This window comes from Ailuropoda melanoleuca, chromosome 16 (assembly GCF_002007445.2).
Source record: "Ailuropoda melanoleuca isolate Jingjing chromosome 16, ASM200744v2, whole genome shotgun sequence".
Classification (NCBI taxonomy): domain Eukaryota; kingdom Metazoa; phylum Chordata; class Mammalia; order Carnivora; family Ursidae; genus Ailuropoda; species Ailuropoda melanoleuca.
This window is the reverse complement of record NC_048233.1, coordinates 56,628,378-56,646,866: the sequence shown is the minus strand read 5'-3', so window position 1 is coordinate 56,646,866 and position 18,489 is coordinate 56,628,378. Positions and strand designations below refer to the sequence as shown.

The window sequence follows — 18,489 nt, the reverse complement described above, 5'->3', positions numbered from 1 at the left end:
GTATAATAGAGTTATCTCTAAATAAGAGTCAACAAATCATTCCCTAAAAACAAACAGAGCTGACTGGATTCTTAACAAAAACAAATCCTGGAGTGCGCCCAAATCTCCTGTTGGTCTAATGTGAGCAGAAGTTGTCTGTGATAAATTCTATAAATACATACTATTCCAATTATCAAAAATTATTTTGTTTGACAGGACCCTTTGCAGCAACCTTGGGGTGTTTCATATCTTCTGAACTGGCAAGTCACACACTATCTTCTCTGTGCTTTTGTTCAATTTGCTCCTTCTGTCCCAATTTGCTTTCTACTCTGACTCTGTAATCTGAGTCCTACCAGTGTGAGTGGCCCCAGCTCAGTCACTCCTTCCTTCACAAATACCTCCTGAAGACAGAGGTAGGTATGGTAACATCTCTGTGATTCTAAGGGAGTGAAAAAAGATGCAACAACTGATAACATTTCCAGGAGAGGAGATATTAGAATAGAGTTATATGCCAATTTTATGATATATCTTCATGTCAAAGTGGTAAATTATGAAGAAGAAAAAAGGTGTATTGGAATCCCCATTTTTGCAGAGAAGAAAATTAAAACTCAGACAGTAGCTAAATCATTTGTCCCAAGTCATAACGTTACTAAGTTTGGTGCAATACTAGTTTATTAGTTTCCTACTGCTTCTGTGACAAACTACAACACACTGAATGGAATAAAGCAAGGCTAGCATCTTAAAACTCTATTGGCCAGATGTTTGACATGGTCTCAATGAATTAAAATAAAGGTTTCCTGCAAGCCCCCAGCATGCTTGGGTCTGGGGTGCCCCTGTGCATTCCCGCAGTGCTTGAAAGAACATGTTGAAATGGTTTGAGGCCTTGCCCTATTCCATCCAGAGCAAGGTCATGATTGTTTTCTTCCATATCTGGTGTGCTGGGTGTTGTCAAGATCTGTACTCTCTGATGTGGTAACCACTTGCCACATATGGTTAGATTAAGTTAAATAAATTTAAAAAAATAAAATTAATAAAATTAAGGTTTCAACAGGACTGTGTTAATTTCCGGAGGTTCTACGGAAGAATACAGTCTTCTTTTTCCAGCTGCTAGAGCCCACTCATGTCCTTCAGCCATAGTTCCCATCCTCTGTCTTCAAACTCAGCAAATCTATATCTCTCTATGTCTTCCTTGGTCACAACTCCCTCCTTTTGCTCTTCTTGCCCACTTTTAAGGTCTCTTGTTTTACTTTGGGCCCATATAGATAATCTAGGTTAATCTCCCCACTTTAAAATCAGCTAATTGGCAACTTCATTTCTGTATGCATCCTTAGTTCTCATTTGCCCTGTAACCTAACAAAATCCACGATCTATTTCTAAATAATAAAATATATATATATATATATTTATAAATGACTCATACACCTAAGACCAAATCATAATGTACCTTTAAAAAATTCTTAAGTTGGATTTCTAATAAAAATGCTCTATTTTAAGTGTTTGGAGTAGAGCGAAGGCAACCCTTTGTAGGAAAATGTATAATTCTAAAGCATAAAAAGAGAAAAAGGATGAAACACTTAAAAAGTCTGCAAATTACCCAAATAAAGGAGGAAAATGCCAATAAGAAAGAGAGGAGGAACAACTGTGGAAGCAGAAAACAAAACCAGAAAAGAAAGCTTAAGCAGAAAGAAAGAATTCCTTAAGAAATATTAATATAATAGACAACTTTGAAGAAATATCAGTAGGCATAAATAAACTTTTTGGAATGAGAAATTTGGTATAACTATATTACAGCAAAATTTTAAAAGATCTAGCAACAATACCAAAAACACCATTTTATTATTTTATACATATATTTTTTTTTTCTTTCTTTCTTTCTTTTTTTTTTTTTTTTTTTTTTTTTAAGAGAGAGAGTGTGTGTGGTGGGGACAGAGAGTGAGAGAAAATCCTAACCAGGCCCCATGTACAGCATGGAGCTGCATCTCACAACCCCAAGACCATGATCCATTGGAGCCAAAACCAAGAGTGGGATGTTTAACCAACAGAGTCACCCAGGCACCCCTAAAGCCAATCCATTTTAAACCACACATGAAACTGGCAAATTTCTAGAAAAATACAACTTTGAAATCCATTTTAAATCACATATGAAACTGGCAAATTTCTAGAAAAATACAACTTTGCAAAACTTACTGAAATAAAAAATAAGGAAACTGGATATCATCTAGCAAGTTACTGGAGAAATGTGCATTATTTAGCAATTACTGAGAAAATCAATGATCTGATTTAATTTGCCTATCTAAATCACATGAAAACAATTGTATGTGGACTCAGTAATGTAGAGAAAATAATCTGTAAAATATTTGGAAGAAATATAGAAGAACAGTTTTATGACTTCAGGACAGGAAATATTTTTAAATAAAAAAGGCAATAAGCACTAATCATAGAATAAATTGGTAGGTGGATTTGACTACATGGAAATTTAGTCCTTTTTATTAAAAGGCACATCATAAAAAATACATGAGAAACAAATAATCAAATAAAAAAATGAGCAGAAGATATCAACAGACACTTTTCCAATGAAGACCTACAAATGGCTAACAGACACATTAAAAAATGTTCAACATCATTAGCCATCAGGGAAATTCAAATCAAAACCACACTGAGATACCACCTTATGCAAGTCAAAATGGCAAAACTTGACAAGGCAAGAAACAACAAATGTTGGAGAGGATGTGGAGAAATGGGAACCCTCTTACACTCTTGGTGGGAATGCAAGTTGGTACAGCCACTTTGGAAAACAGTGTGTAGTTTCCTCAAAAAGATAAAAGTAGAGCTACCCTATGATCCAGCAATTGCACTACTGGGTGTTTACCCCAAAGATACAGACGTAGTGAAGAGAAGGGCCATATGCACCCCAATGTTCATAGCAGCATTGTCCACAATAGCCAAATTGTGGAAGTAGCCAAGATGCCCTTCAACAGATGACTGGATTAAGAAGATGTGGTCCATACATACAATGGAATATTACTCAGCCATCAAAAAGAACGATTACCCAACATTTGCAGCAACATGGACGGGACTGGAGGAGATAATGTTAAGTGAAATAAGTCAAGCAGAGAAAGACAATTACGATATGGTTTCACTCATTTGTGGAACATAAGAAATAGCAGGGAGATTGGTAGGAGAAGGAAGTGAAGAATGAAAGGGGAGTAAACAGAAGTAGGAATGAACCACGAGAGACTATGGACTCTGGGAAAGAAACTGAGGGTGTCAGAGAGGAGGGAGGTGGGGGGATGGGCTAGCCTGGTGATGGGTATTAAGGAGGGCACATACTGCATGGAGCAATGGGTGTTATACGCAAACAATGAATCACTGAACACTACATCAAAAACTAATGATGTACTATATGGAGACTAACATAACATAATGAGATTAAAAAAAAAAGACAATAAAAAAATGAAAAAAACCACACCACACACAGGAACTAAGAATAGTTATTTGGAAGTCAAAGGACTGATATCCAGAATATATAAAGGATCCTTGTAAATAAATAATTGACAAAATTTAAGAAAAGAAGGGGAAAGATATAGTCATGCCTCAAAATGAGAAAAACAAATTTTGTGTTCCATTAGGAAAAGATATCTCTACCTCATCAGCAATCAAGAAAATGCGAAATGAGACTTGAGTGAACTACCATTTTACACTAAATCAGCAAAATTTTTGCTTTAAAATACACAGCTAATGTCAGTAATACTGATAATGCTCCAATTTTGTTTTTATGTTGGTTGGTGGACCTATGTGTGTTTGTTTTACTATTTTGTACATAATTTAGATAAAAACATAAAATAATTAAATGTCATGTCAGTTACAAATAGACCTATTGACATGGAAATGGTTCATGCTTTGTTAAAATGGTACACAAAAGAGCATGCACAGTATCTTCCTGTTCTGTGAAAATGTATAAAAGTACATATAATATGTGCAAAACAAAGTTTATGAGAGAAAATATGTGAGGTATTTTTTCTTTCCTAGTTGGGGGTATTATGGGATTGTTTTATGCTTTATTTATTTATTTATTTATTTATTTTGCTGCTTTGTTTTTTCCTTGAAATAGCACAGACTGTTTCTAAAATAAGAAAAAATGATAAAATTATAAAATATTGTAAGAGCAAGATTAATTCTAGTCAAAAAATCTTTCAAAAATATGATGGAGAAATTGAGGCTAAAAATTAGACTCAACACTGTCACGGGATTGGAGTTTGACATGAGGGAAAGAGAAACTTGAGAAGAGGATTTATATTTCAGCAAAGATAAAATGAAAAGAGTTCTAAAACAGAATGTGGTCTGTGGGAATTTAAAAAAGTACATGAATGTGCTCCAAGGAGAAAGTTTCAATATGGAAAAGTATGTTATATCAAGCCGTTGATAGGTTTCACCTCTAGATTTAGGAGTTTAGACTAATCCACTAGGTAATGAAGAACTTGGATGGTATCTAAACAATTTTTAACGTCTCAGCAAATTTTAGACCTAATTACTCATAGAACTGGTGCTTGTAACATCAGTCCTTGCCACACAATTCAGTTAACATATTATGTATATATTAAAAGAAAAACATCTATGAAGATTGAAAAATTTGGCTTCATGGGTATTTCTAAACTTCATTTCTAAGTAATATGAATTTGGTAAAAAATTATCAGGTAATAATAATGTAAATAGCTTACATTATTTATTCAAGTAGAATTATTCTAATTTAATTATGAGATAGAATATTTGTGTTTCCAAAGTGTTTTGAACATGTAATTTGCTGCATTAAACTGAATTACTAATTACTAATTACAGTAATGATTATTAATATTTCAAAATGACATAAATCCTTGTTTACATCAGAAAGAATCATTTAATAAGAATTTATTCTCTTATACTAATAATTGTCTAGGAATATTTAGAAAATGCATTCCTTATATCCTATGGTATTGCTGATAATTTTAAGGTCGCAGAATAACTCAGTAACCTGATTGATATTACATATATGGATGTGTGTGGCCCATATGCATAATGAAGACTGTTTGCAAATGGACTGGAAGAGTACATGGACATGTTTGATTAAAATCTGTGGGGCTCCTGGGTGGCTCAGTTGGTTAGGCAACTGCCTTCAGCTCAGGTCATGATCCCAGGACCCTGGGATCGAGCCCCTCATCAGGCTCCCTGCTCAGTGGGGAGCCTGCTTATCCCTCTCCTGCTCCCCTGCTTGTGCACTCGCTCCCTCTCTCTGTTAAATAAATAAAATTTAAAAAAAAAACCTGAAACAATGAGGTTAATTAAAGTGGGAGTAAGGACTTTTACTGGCTTAAAAAATTGAAATAATTAAAATAATTTTAAAGACACGGAGTTTGCTTTTATTTTTCTTTTTTTTGGGAGAAGAGGGATAACTAATAGTTTTTATTTATAGAGCCCTTGCATATGCCAGAAAAATGTAAGTTAATATGTGCATTATATTTCAGCAAATAATCCTGCTACCTTTTCAAAATGAGGAAACTCAATTCAGAGTTTAAGAAATTTGCCTATGGGGTCCCTGGGTGGTGTAGTTGGTTGGGCATCTGACTCTTGATTTCTGCTTGGTTGTGATCTCATGGTCCTGAGACGAGGGCCGCATCCAGCTCTGTGCTTAGTGCAGAGCTCACTTAAGATTCTCTCTCCCTTTCCCTCTGCCCTTCCAGCTCTCTCTCTCTCTCTCAAATAAATAAATAAATCTTTTTTTTTTTAAAGAAATTTGCCCAGATTTGACAGGTAGGAAAATGGTAGAGCTCATTCAAATACTCACTCCTTAATCGCAATGAATCCTAATACTGGACCACTGTACAATTTAATTAGGAAAAAAATGGACATTTTAAGTCAATAAACTTACATTGTTTTTACCTACATTGTTTATATGTNATTCAAATACTCACTCCTTAATCGCAATGAATCCTAATACTGGACCACTGTACAATTTAATTAGGAAAAAAAATGGACATTTTAAGTCAATAAACTTACATTGTTTTTACCTACATTGTTTATATGTCATTTTCCAAACACAGCACTTCTGAAGCATATTAGAAAGAATAATATTCACAATGCAACAATTCATCTCCAGACATTAAATGGTTTATAATTATGAAACTTTAATAAATCAATTCCAATGCATAATCTGAATCTTTACTACCAAATTTTCAAATATATTCTGTTTCATCTCATTTTAATAAAAATGAGGTGGTACTATGTATGCCATCCATTTATTTGTTCATTCATTCAAAAACTACTTCCTGGGTGACTTAGATGTGGAGAGAATATGGCAGAATACAAAACAGACACAATCCCTGTGTTCAAGGAGCACCCAGTCTGCTAGAAGAATTGCATTAAAATAGGTAATCTCACAAAAATTTAATTAAGTACAATTTGGATAACTACTATGAAAGATTTTTCAATTGCTTTGAGGGTACAGCACACAATAGAGTAAGCTGACCCACTGGGAAGGTCAGGTAAGTTTTCCTGAAGAAGTAGCATTGAAAACAAGACCTGAAGGATGAGCAGTTCCTTGGGTGAGGAGGTCAGGCAGAGCCTTCTGAGTGAGGGAGAAAAACAGGTACAAAATTGAGGAATAAGAAAACTTTCTAACTTTAAGGAACCTAAAGAAAGCAATATGCCTGAGGAAAGATAAGAAGTGATGAAAAATACAGTTGGGAGTGGTAGGCATGGGTGTTGGTGTCTCATTAATGTCTGCCTAATTCACTCCCAACTTTGACTTTTAGCTCTACCCACAGAGGCATCCACATTTTGTATATTTACAGTTTTCTTCCCCCTCTGACCCCACATAGATGCCCTCTATCTCCTCTACTGCATCCTCCAAAATGCTCACAGTGCCATGTGGTGAAAGACAAAGCTGAAGGCGATCATGTTGACTGATCTTCCTCTGTTGACTCACTTTGACATTCAGGTTAACACAACAATTGCTGGGACTGAAAACAGAAGCTCCTTCCAAACCTCTCTTCTACGTCTCTTTCTATACCCGCCTGTTAACACAGTTACTGTTCTCCTTGTCAATACTCCAAAACTCACCACTCACCATTTCAAACACTCCCTCCTTCTCTTTTCTCTCTCGTTCACATGTGTGTGAACATGCATACACATGTGTGTCTGCACAGTGTTTTTAGGTCTTGCATTATTCCTAACAGTCCCCTCCTCTGTTCCTCAGCCCATGGTTACTTCTACTTTCCCTCAAATCCTTTTCCTGATAAATTTCCACCTACCCTTGAAACACACTTGGAGTATAACATGCACTACTGAATCTTTCCAAATTCTCCCACGGACCGTCACATTTTTCTTCACCTCTGTCTTTCCATAAGATTTTTTTTTCATTGATAATGCTAGTTTTCATTTTTAATATGTTCAATTATCTTTCTCCTTTACCATACTGAAGACTATCAGTTAGAAATCATTTAATTGTAAATTATATAATCCTCAACTAAAAACAGCCTAAACACTAAGAGTTGTTATCTCACGTAAGAAATCCTAATATAGAGGAGTTCTAGAGTTGGTTAATTCTGTAATCCAGGATGTTGCCAGGATCCAGTCATTTTCCATCTTTCTGTTTGCTGTTTTCAGAACACTACTACATAATTACAAGATGGCTACAGCAGTTCTAATTTAATAACTTTCTGATTCATTCTTTCGGCTATACACTACCATAGGCCTATTACATATTTCACCAGTTGTAGATGGTAGAGGCCAATTAATAAAATAATTTAAAAAGTTATTAAATTAGACCCCAAGAGAAATTATTTGTTCAGGGGACCCCAGTATATCATAAAGATATGCAAGGCTTCCAAGAATTCAAAGTATTCATATTCTTAAGAGATAATGGTTGTACTGGAGCAGCAGAGAAGAAAATAATGTCTGCAGGTGATTAAATGTAGAATCAAAACCCACGCATTTGATAATAGCAGAACCCATTTATAGGTATATAAACCAACACTGGGAAAATAACTCTGTAGAGATGGCAACAGAAAAAAAAAAAGATGTAATTAATGAAACATAAGTAAATGGTTATATAGTGCTGCAGTAAAAAGGATTCCTCAAATCAAAAAGAATGGAATTTTGGAGTGACTAGCTGACTCTGCTGGTAGAACATGCGGCTCTTGATCTTGGGGTCCTGAGTTCAAACCCCACTTAGGGCATAAAGCTAACTTCGAAGAAGAGGCGGGTGGGAAATGGAATTTTGTTCAAAAAACCTGATATTTAGGTCCAGAAAATGAGAGTGTCTGAAAATAGGCTGGGAGTAGCTGGTTTTTCTGGAGGAAAATGCAGTCAGCTAAAAATGGGGAGATGAATGATCATACTTTATTAGGAAACCACAATTGGAAGATGTTCATTCTTGAACCTTTCTTTTAAAAAATTCTCAGAAAATGACTTTAGTTGCATGAACAGAGTATGTGGTATTAGACAAAGTAATTTTATCCAAAGTAAAGTCTTTTGTTGTTCTTTTGTGTCCATTATATTAAGGCTACTATGGAACCATTCCCGTTTTTATATATAAAAATGTTAGACTTCAGAAAACAGTGGATTTTCAAAAGGGTCTGGAACCTTGATTACATGCTTGATGCAGTTCACAGATGGTTGTTAACACAGGTGGAACTTATGAAGTCCCCCAAAATATTATGAGACTTTAAATAATATTCTTTAAAAACACATTCCAGGATGTGAAACTCTTAAGTCATTTTTCAGGAGGTTAAGTATGTGACGCTCAATCAAAACAACATGCCCTTCTGCTCATATTTCTTCTTTCTGAGAGTAGCTACAAAAAGCCTCAGAAATCAGGTCTCCATAATATCAGCTTCAAAGGTGTGCCTGACAAAACTTTAAGCTCAATAACTTATTAGATAATCATTCATTCAGTGAACAATCATTTATCACCTACTGTATTGGTGCTAGGCACTATATTAAATGCTATCGAGTAGAGGGATGAAAGAAGAAGGGGGATGTAAAAATGAACAAGCAGGATTTCTATCTTTACATACTCTATTCTTATGGTAGAGTACAAGACAGATCTTTATCTAAATGTTAGTTATATATTTATTAAAATGGACAAATGGAAAAAAAATAAAACAGAAGGAGACACATGAATCAATTATAGTGTACATCTACNCAAGACAGATCTTTATCTAAATGTTAGTTATATATTTATTAAAATGGACAAATGGAAAAAAAATAAAACAGATAGAAGGAGACACATGAATCAATTATAGTGTACATCTATAAGGAAATGATATATAAAATAATTCAAATAAAATTTACAATGAATTTTAATAAGATGTTATTATTTCATTCATACAATGTCAGCCAACTGTATTACTTTTTCCGAGCAACCTAATATCTCTGTAATTCATTTTGCTCATATGAAAGATGAGGATATATTCTGTATGATGGTGGATACACGTCATTATACAATTGTCAAAATACATAAAATTTACATCACCAAGAAGCCTAAAGTAGAGGGTGGGCTCTGGGTGATAATAATGAGGTGTTCATGCAGGTTCATCAATTACCACAAATGTGCCGCTCTAGTGAGAAGTGTTAACAGTGGAGGAGGTTGTGTGTGGGGGTGGGTTGGGGGGACAAAGAGTATTTGGGAACTCTCTGTATTTCTGCTAACTTTTGCTAGAACCTGAAACTGCTCTGAAAAATGAAGTCTATTTGAAGGAAAAAAAAATAATGATAGTACTGGATTATAACCTAAAATCTAAAATAAATATCTATGAGTCTGTTCTGATATAAATAAATGACTGAATGAATAAATAAATGGGGGGAGGACAAATACTCCTTACAGTAGAATTCTAAATAATATACACATAGACATTCCTTCCTGTAACAGGTGAAACTTAACTACCTTTCCCTTGAGTGTAGGCTAAACTTAATGATTCATTTCCAAAGAATAATGTACAGGAAAGGACAAGTGCTAACTTTGTGGAGAAATCTGGCAGGTACCATCTTAAGCAAGTGATGAGGATTAACATCCCCAACAATGTCACGTACCTGATATAATGATAAGAAGAGCACCACAACTTTGTGAAATTATTTACAAAAATCCATAACTCCAGCATGAAAACCCATCAGACAGCCCTGGGTTAGGGGATGGATAGTCTACAAAATATTTGACCATGACTTCTAAAGTGTCAAGGTTATGAAAAACAAAGACTGAAAAGCTGTCATAAACCAGAGGAGACTAATGAGACATGATGTCTAAAAATGTAATATGGTACCCTGAAATATAAAAAAGGACGTTGGTAGAAAAACTGGTGAAACTCAAGTAAGGTCTGTAGTTTGGGAATGATATCACAATGCTAATTTCTTAATTTTGATAAATGTCCATAGCTATGGAAGATGTTAACATTAAGGAAAGTTGAGTGGCGGGTATACAGGAGCTCCCTGTACTATCTTTGTAATGTGTTTTCTTAAGTCTAAAATTTTTACAAAGAAAAAAAAATTAAAAGAATGAGGATAATAATATTTCCTCCTTCTAGAGTTTTGTGAGGATTAAATATGTTCATATGGGTACAGCACAACTCAACAAATGACAACTACTATAACCATTATTTTCTAAATTTGTCCATGACAAATAAGCATACTTTTTAAAAAAAATATTTTATTTATTTATTTGAGAGAGAGCACGAATGGTGGGAGGGGCAGAGGGAGAGCCAGAAGCAGACTCCCTGTTGAGCAGGGACCCTGATACGGGGCTTGATCCCAGGATTCTGAGATCATGAGCTGAGCTGAAGTCAGACACTTAACCGACTGAGTCACCCATGCACCCCTAAGCATATGTTTTATAATAAAAATAATTAATATTTTAAAAAAGTAGTTGGTATTAAAAATGACGAGTGGCCTTATGTCTGTAAGAATATAAACATGACAAAGAATTGATACCATATACATGTTCAAAATATTAGTTTATCTCAAAGCATTAACAAATGGCTAAAAGTAAAAAAGAAAAGAAAGAAACTAGGAATTCAGACATAGTCTTATTAAATGTATTTTACACATTTTAAAGTTGAAAATTAAACATTTTATCTATTTCATGCCAACAAAACATTAAGCATATGGAGAAGCCAGAGAAGGTCTGTTTTTGATATGGTTCAAGTAATAGCTTAATGAGACCAAGGACATGCTTTCAAGTGCGTCAATAGTGGCATAAAGCAATTTGGAATTTTGCTGGGCTATTGCTGGGGCTTTAGCAGCATCAGCAGGAGGGATGAGGAGGAAGTGAGAACTGATGCTTCAGGGAGAGAGAGACACCTTCCCAGTTGTAAAGAATGGCTCTAGATGGGAAGTCCAATGTTTATATTGTGTAACGTGTGTGGCAGATTTAGGCATACTTGGACAACTGTGTGGGGAGGTTGGCAGTAAGGAGTTTATATCACTCATCTGAAAACAGTATTATGGTCAGCAGGTAATAATGAAAGCGTCGGTATTATTTTTTCAAATGATTTTATTTTATTTTTTAAATGATCTTATTTATTTGAGAGAGAGTGAGCAAGAAAGAGAGCATGAGCAGGAACAGAGGGAGAGGGACAAGAACACTTCCCACTGAACAGGAAGCCTGATGTGAGGCTTGATCCCAGGACCCTGGGATCTTGACCTGAGCCAAAAGCAGACACTTAACCAACTGAGTCACCCAGGCACCCTGAAAGTAGTAGTATTATTTATACTATCTTATTATTCAGGTCAGGGAATCACAAACATTCAGAGAATAGGAGGATATTATTTTTTGCCCAAGTGAGAGACCTGGGAAAATGTCAATCAGGATTTCTTAAGTGCGCAGAAAAGCAGGCTGGCATGCATAGAGGGATGTTCATCCTAAAATAATTGGAAATTGCATCCCTAATCCATGGAAATAAGATGAATGCTGGTTTTACAAATGATCAACTTTGTAGGAAAAGATTGGAAATGCTGCCCCTTGGGTCTTCACATAAGCATTTTGGGAAACTCCCTGTTATCTCCATCCTTTGAGGGCATGTGCCCCAGGTAGTGGGAAAGGTTCTCCTTTATATGTTTGATTCCTGAATGGATTAGAGTCCAGTGGTAAATTTAGCCATGGAGAATGAGCAGCGAGCGGCAAAATTAAAAGTTCTCAGGGATTTAATGACATCACGTGGCACATTCTGTATTTTAATTAAAGTCTGGATAATAAACATAAGGCTATTTTGGAAAACTAAACACTGGTGTGTCTTGGATAACTTAAACATGGTAGTTTTATCATCATCCATGAAAAAGACATTCAAGAATATTCACAGCTTTTATATTTTGTTTTAAAATAAAATTAGAGTATTTTACATATAATACTGGAAATGAAATAGCCTGAACCCCATGCTCACTTTTCATTGACTCTAGTCTAGCCTTAAGGGGGATAACTATTAAGAGTAGTAGGTTGGATTGAGGCAAGGCTGTTCCCATCACGGATACTGAAATTCACAATACACACATGACTAATGATGAAGTATGAAAAGAGCATGTGTTTAATATGGCAATTCACAGCAGTTGCTGTCACTAAAATGAATATGTTTACTCTCCATGTTAGAATGATTCTACGGGTGTGAAGAAGTTTTAAGAGAGATATAGTGGTTCATGAATACATTGTAGTTTGGCTAATGAGGAACTATTCCTTCTCTCAGATTCCTCATTCATTAATGTATTCATTTGTTTCTTCATTTATCAAACATTTACTGTTAGTTACAAGGCATTATGGCGAGCTTTGAAGGAACTAAAATAATGAAAATATACCCCAGGTCCTCAAGAGTTTACTGTTGTGAATTAAACCATCAACCATATGTCCATTTAGTGCTATCATTGAAATGCTTCCACAAGCATCAGAAACTTTAATTTTTGCATATAATGGAAAGAGAGACTCAACTGATACCCTCTTATCTACCTACTTATAAGAAACTAACATTAATTGAATATTTGTGAGTGTGCTCTAAATGCATCACCTCATGCTGTCTTCCCTAACAACCCTACAAAGTTAGTATCATTATTGTATTGTATGAGATAACAGATTGTTCTCTGAGATAACGGACTCTTAAAGACGTCAAAGCGCTTGTGAAAGATTAAGTCACTTAGGAAGTAACAGAGCAGACAACTGAGTTCAGGTTTACCTGAATAAAAAATGGCTGGGGGTTTTGGGTTTTTTTTTCCTTTGGGGCTCTCTATTCCATTCCATTGGTCCACAGATCTGTTTCTATGCCACTACTGTATGTTTTGACCGCTATAGCTTTGTAATATAGTTAGAAATCAGTGAGTATGATGCCTCCAATTTTGTTCTTTCTCAGGATTGCTTTGGCTACTGGGGATCTTTTGTGGTTCCACACAAATTCTAGGTTTGCTGTTTTCTATTTCTGTAAAAAATGCCACTGGAATTCTGACAGAGAGTACATTGAATCTATGGATGGATTTGGATAGTAAGGACATTTTAACAATATTGTCTCTACAGAGAATGTTGCTGAAACATTTCAAAAAAGTTATCTTATAAATTTATCTCAGTAGCACAGATTCTGAATCAACAGGATGTGGCAGATCAAAACAGAAGGCTTACAAGTACCTTCCAGCAAGTTCACTGAAGTTATTAATTCTGACCGTTGGAGTCTTTAGAGTTTTCTATTTATAAGATCATGTCATCTACAAACAGAGACTTTCTTCTTTCTTTCCCAGATGCTTTTTATTTCTTTTTCTTGCTAATGATTCTGCCTAGGACATCCAATTCTGAGTGAACATCCTTGTTTTGTTTCTGATTTTGGCTTTTCACAGTTGAGTATGATGCTAGCTGCGGACGTGTCATATGTGGTCTGTATTATGTTGAAGTACATTCCCTTTCTACCCAGTTTGTGGAGATTTTTTATCATAAAGGGATATTGAATTTTGTCAAATGCTTTTTCTGCATAGGTTGAGATGATCATATGATTTTTAACTCACTTACTGACTTGTAGGTGTTGAATCATCTTTGCATCTCTGGAATAAATCCCACTTGATCGTGGTGTATGATCGTTTCAAAGTACTGTTGAGTTCCATTTGTTAATATTTTGTGGAGGATTTTTGCATCTATGTTCATCGAGGATATTGGCCTATAATTTCTTTCTTTGTAGTGTCCTTGTCTGACTTTGGTATCAGGGGAATGCTGACCTAATATGCATTTGGAAGTTTTCCCTCTTTTCTTTTCTTTGATATAAATGGTATTAATTCCTCTTTAAATGGTTGGCAGAATTCACCAATGACGCCACCCCGTCCTGAACTTTTGTTTGCTGGGAGGTTTTGATTACTGATTCAATCTCCTTAGTAGCGATTGGTCTCTTCAGATTTCATATTTCAGCATGATTCAGTCTTGATACATGTTGTGTTTCTAGCAATTTATCTATTTCTTCTAGATTGTCCAACTTTTTGGTGCATGGATGTTTGTAGTAGCCTGTTGTGATCCCTTTTATTCGTGTGGCATCAGTTGTAACACCATTTCTTTCGATTGCAATTTTATTATTTGAGTCCTTTCTCTTTGTTTCTTTGTAAGTCTAACTAAAGTCTTGTCTATTTTATCTTTTCCCAAAAAATCAGCTCTTAATTTCTTCAATCTTTTCTATCATCGTTTTAGTCTCTATTACATTTATTTGCCTATGATCTTTGTTATTTCTTTCCTTCTGTTAACTTTGGGTTCGGTTTGTTCTTTTGCTAGTTCTTTGAGGTATAAGTTAGGTTGTTTATTTGAGATCTTTCTTTTTCTTTATGTAGGTGTTTACCACTCTAAATTTCATTTTTTTTAAAGATTTTATTTATTTAGTTGTCAGAAAAAGAGAGAGCGAGCATGCACAAGCAGGGGGAGTGGCAGGCAGAGGGAGAAGCAGGCTCCTCGCTGAGCAAGGAGCCCGATACGGGATTAAAACTCAGAACCCGGAGATCATGACCTGAGCCAAAGGCAGATGCTTACAACGGAACCACCCAGGCATCCCTCTAAATTTCATTTTTAGAACTGCTTTTGCTGCATCTTGTAAGTTTTGGTGTGTCAAGTTTCCAACTTTATTTGTTTGAAAAAAAATTTTTTTAAATTCTCCTTTGGTTTCTTTTTTGTCTCATTGATTGTGCAGGAATATATTGTTTAATCTTCACTTATTTGTGAATTGTCCAGTTTTCTTATGATTCTTTTCTTATTTCATACCATTGAGGTTAGAAAGAATGCTTGATATTATTTCACTCTTCTTAAATTTATTAAGACTTGTTTTGTGGCCTAAGATATGATCTGTCCTGGAGGATGTTCCATGTGTGCTTGAGAGGAATATGTATCCTGCCGTTAGATGGAATGTTCCGTAAATGACTGTTAGGTCTATCTAATCTAACATATAGTTTGAATCCTGTGTATTCTTTCCTGTTTGGATGATCTATCCACTGTTGAAAGGGGGCTACTAAAGTCCCTTACTAGCACTGTGCTACATTGCTGTCTATTCTCCCTTCACATTTGTTAATATTCATTTTATATATTTAGGTGCTCCTATTTTGGGTGCATATTTATTAATTTTGTAATCTCCTGATGAATTGACCACTTCATTATTATATAATGGCATTTTTGGGGTCTCTTTTTTACAGTCTTTGGTTTAAAGTTTATTTTGTTTGATATAAGTATAGCTATTTCTGCCTTCTTTTGATTTCCATAAGGATAGAATGTCTTTTTCCATCCCTTCACTTTTAGTCTACACATGTCCCTAAAGCTGAAATTTGTCTGTTGTAGGCAGCATATAGTTAGGTCTTGCTTTTATACCCATTTTCCTACTCTATGTCTTTGGATAGTTTAGTCCATTTACCTTTAAAGTAAATAAGTGTAGACTTACTATTGCCATTTTGTGAATTGTTTTCTTGTTGTTTTGCTATTTATTCCTTTTTTCTTTTCTTCTAAATGCAAGGGGGGTGTTATCAGAGTCACATCTTCAGATGTAAAGTGATGGTCAGGCTCTCAGATTCTAAAGCCAGATACACTTGACTTCAAAACTTCAGTTGCCAATGACCTAGTTTTGAGACTTAAGATGGGTCACTAACCTCTATAATGCCTTAGTTTTCTCACTTATAACATCAGAATATTATCAGTACCACCTCAAAATATTCTTCTGGATTTTAACTGAGAAAACTTGTGCAAAGCCATCAGCAGTAAGTCAGTTACAGAACAAGTACTCTATAAAATTTAAGTGTTGTGATAACCTAAGAAGCAGAGCACATTTAAATGTTCATTCCTTTTTGTAAGAATATATCTAAGGTTCTAAGTAATGTGCATTTTGAGACAGTGATTTGGTGCACAGGATTTGGCATAAAAAACCTGGGTTTGTGTTTCAGTTCCTTTTTAAGTAAAATAGTTAAAGTAAGATCTGCTCTATTTATTGCGATAATCTAATAAAACATCTTATAGTTATTACCGTAAAGGACTCTGCAAATTAAACTCATCACTATTGTTATTATTATTGAGCAATTAGAACTTATGCAACAGCCTACAAAGGAGAAAAGTTTGGTCTTTGAGTATACTTGATTTGAATAACTTCCTGGGTTAGGTAGCTGCAGACACTCAGGAAATATTCTTGATTTCATAAAGAGGAGATCAAAGAGGACTAAACATGTCATAGGAAAGACTAACACCAGAACTCTAGGAGATTCAAAAAGACTGTCTATAATTTCACAAAATCCTGAATATTAATGTGCTTCATATAGTGATGAAAAGCAAGGCTACTATTTTTAATTTTCTTTGAAACATTTAAATCCAACTCAGTGCACTGAGAGTGGATCAAGATGACAATTCTCTGGTCTTTCATTAAATCTAGTACAAACAATAATTACTTTCATCAAATATAAAGATCTTATGTTTCCTGCTGTTTTTGGAAGTCCTTTTGTGGAAATTCTTTTGATGAATGTATGTATTATTTTCTTATTGTCAAACCCCATATAGAACTTTGTGATGGGCACTTCCCCAGAGATGGACACACAGTGATATTTCATTAGAACAAATAAATCTGAAACTAACAATATTTAGTTTGTCCTCATAACAACCTTTGCAGGAAAATAGTATTATCCCCATGTTGCTGGTAAGAAATTGCTTTAAAAATTTGCCTTTGTTGCACAGCTGATCAGTAGCAGAGCACAAATTTAATTCCGGGCAGTTTGCGTTTAGAATCTATGCTCTTAAACACTAGCTATACTATATACCAGATATCATGCTATAAATTTAGCATTTATATATTTTAGTTTATTAGGGTCATTGTTTTGTATTATTAGCTCTATTTCAAAAAGAATAATCGCAGTCTCAAGTTTAATTTCTCGATATCTCATACGTGCACTGAATAATTGGTGGAAGCCAGAATTTACAATTGGTCTGTTGAATTCCAAATTCAGTGCTCTTACACATGATTCTTGGCACTGAGTATCTAACATTTAGTTGCAGATTCCAACACAGGTTTCCAGGACAGTGATAGTAAAGAGGGAGTCCAGCATACTCAGTACCCACGTAATGGAACTTGTTAATGCCTAAAAGGGACCACTGGAAAGAAACTTAAGCCTGTAACTGAAAAAGCATTATTAGCTTCTCTCTACATGTACATGATATTGTGTAGACAAAATGGATTAGCATTTAATCCTATCTTTAAGAAGTTAGTTTTAATACCCTGGAAACTAGTGAATTTTAAGAGATTTTAATCCCTTAGTACATTTTATTAACAAATTTACATTTGCTGGAATACAAGTGAATTTGATTATTTTCTTTTGGATTTATCGTTAATGTTAATTTATATCATCTTTGAGTATAATGATTACTTTTATTTTGCTTTATTTTCTTTGAAGCAATACCTCATGTTACTCTATCTCATGTTTCCTAACTTCATGTCTCTTGAGAAGATGTTTTGTTTCATTTTCCCCCTAGCATTGGAAAATAAAACAGGATACCAACAGGTGTGCTATAGAGGGAATTTAGAAATTGGAATTAGTGCATATGTGATGGGTACAGACAAGGTTTGCCAAAGCATTTGTCTAGAGGGACAGGAAGCTTCTCTAGAGTCAGTAAGGGTGTAATTTTCACTGATGAACTAAAGGCCATTGGGTAGAATCCCCTTTGAACTGTCTTTCATCTACATCAAAATTTATCCATACCTTCCTTCATCTTAACCAACTTATCTTTCATCAGAAGTTGGTATGTCCCTACTGCTCTCCACCTTCAACTCTTTACCCCATGATCATATTCATATCCCTTGGTGCTTCTAGAATTTTGATTATTTAATATAGGTCTCTAAATTTTGTCTTCACTATCTTTATTTATTATCCCCTTTCTCTTTTACCAAAAATGTACTCAATCTCCTTCCATCCTGTTAAGAAGCCCCCTATACATTTGCCCACTTTCCTCCTCTTCACAAATAACTTATTTAAAAGAATTAACTCGTCTTTCTTACACTTCCACACAAATTCCTTCAAATTTTTTTT

The 18,489-nt window shown here is 34.8% G+C and overlaps 1 protein-coding gene, 1 non-coding gene and 1 pseudogene across 4 annotated transcripts in view; 2 read left to right on the top strand and 1 right to left on the bottom strand.

Annotated features, from left to right (window-relative positions):
* The window catches only part of LUZP2 (leucine zipper protein 2), a 466,696-nt gene that overhangs the window by 34,653 nt on the left and 413,554 nt on the right, over positions 1-18,489 (bottom strand). The gene's annotated exons all lie outside the window — the stretch shown is intronic.
* The window catches only part of LOC105234411, a 33,586-nt pseudogene that overhangs the window by 11,781 nt on the left and 3,316 nt on the right, over positions 1-18,489 (top strand).
* LOC117796848 lies at positions 777-909 on the top strand. The gene has a single exon (XR_004621553.1). It is a non-coding gene; the product is annotated as a small nucleolar RNA SNORA9 (small nucleolar RNA).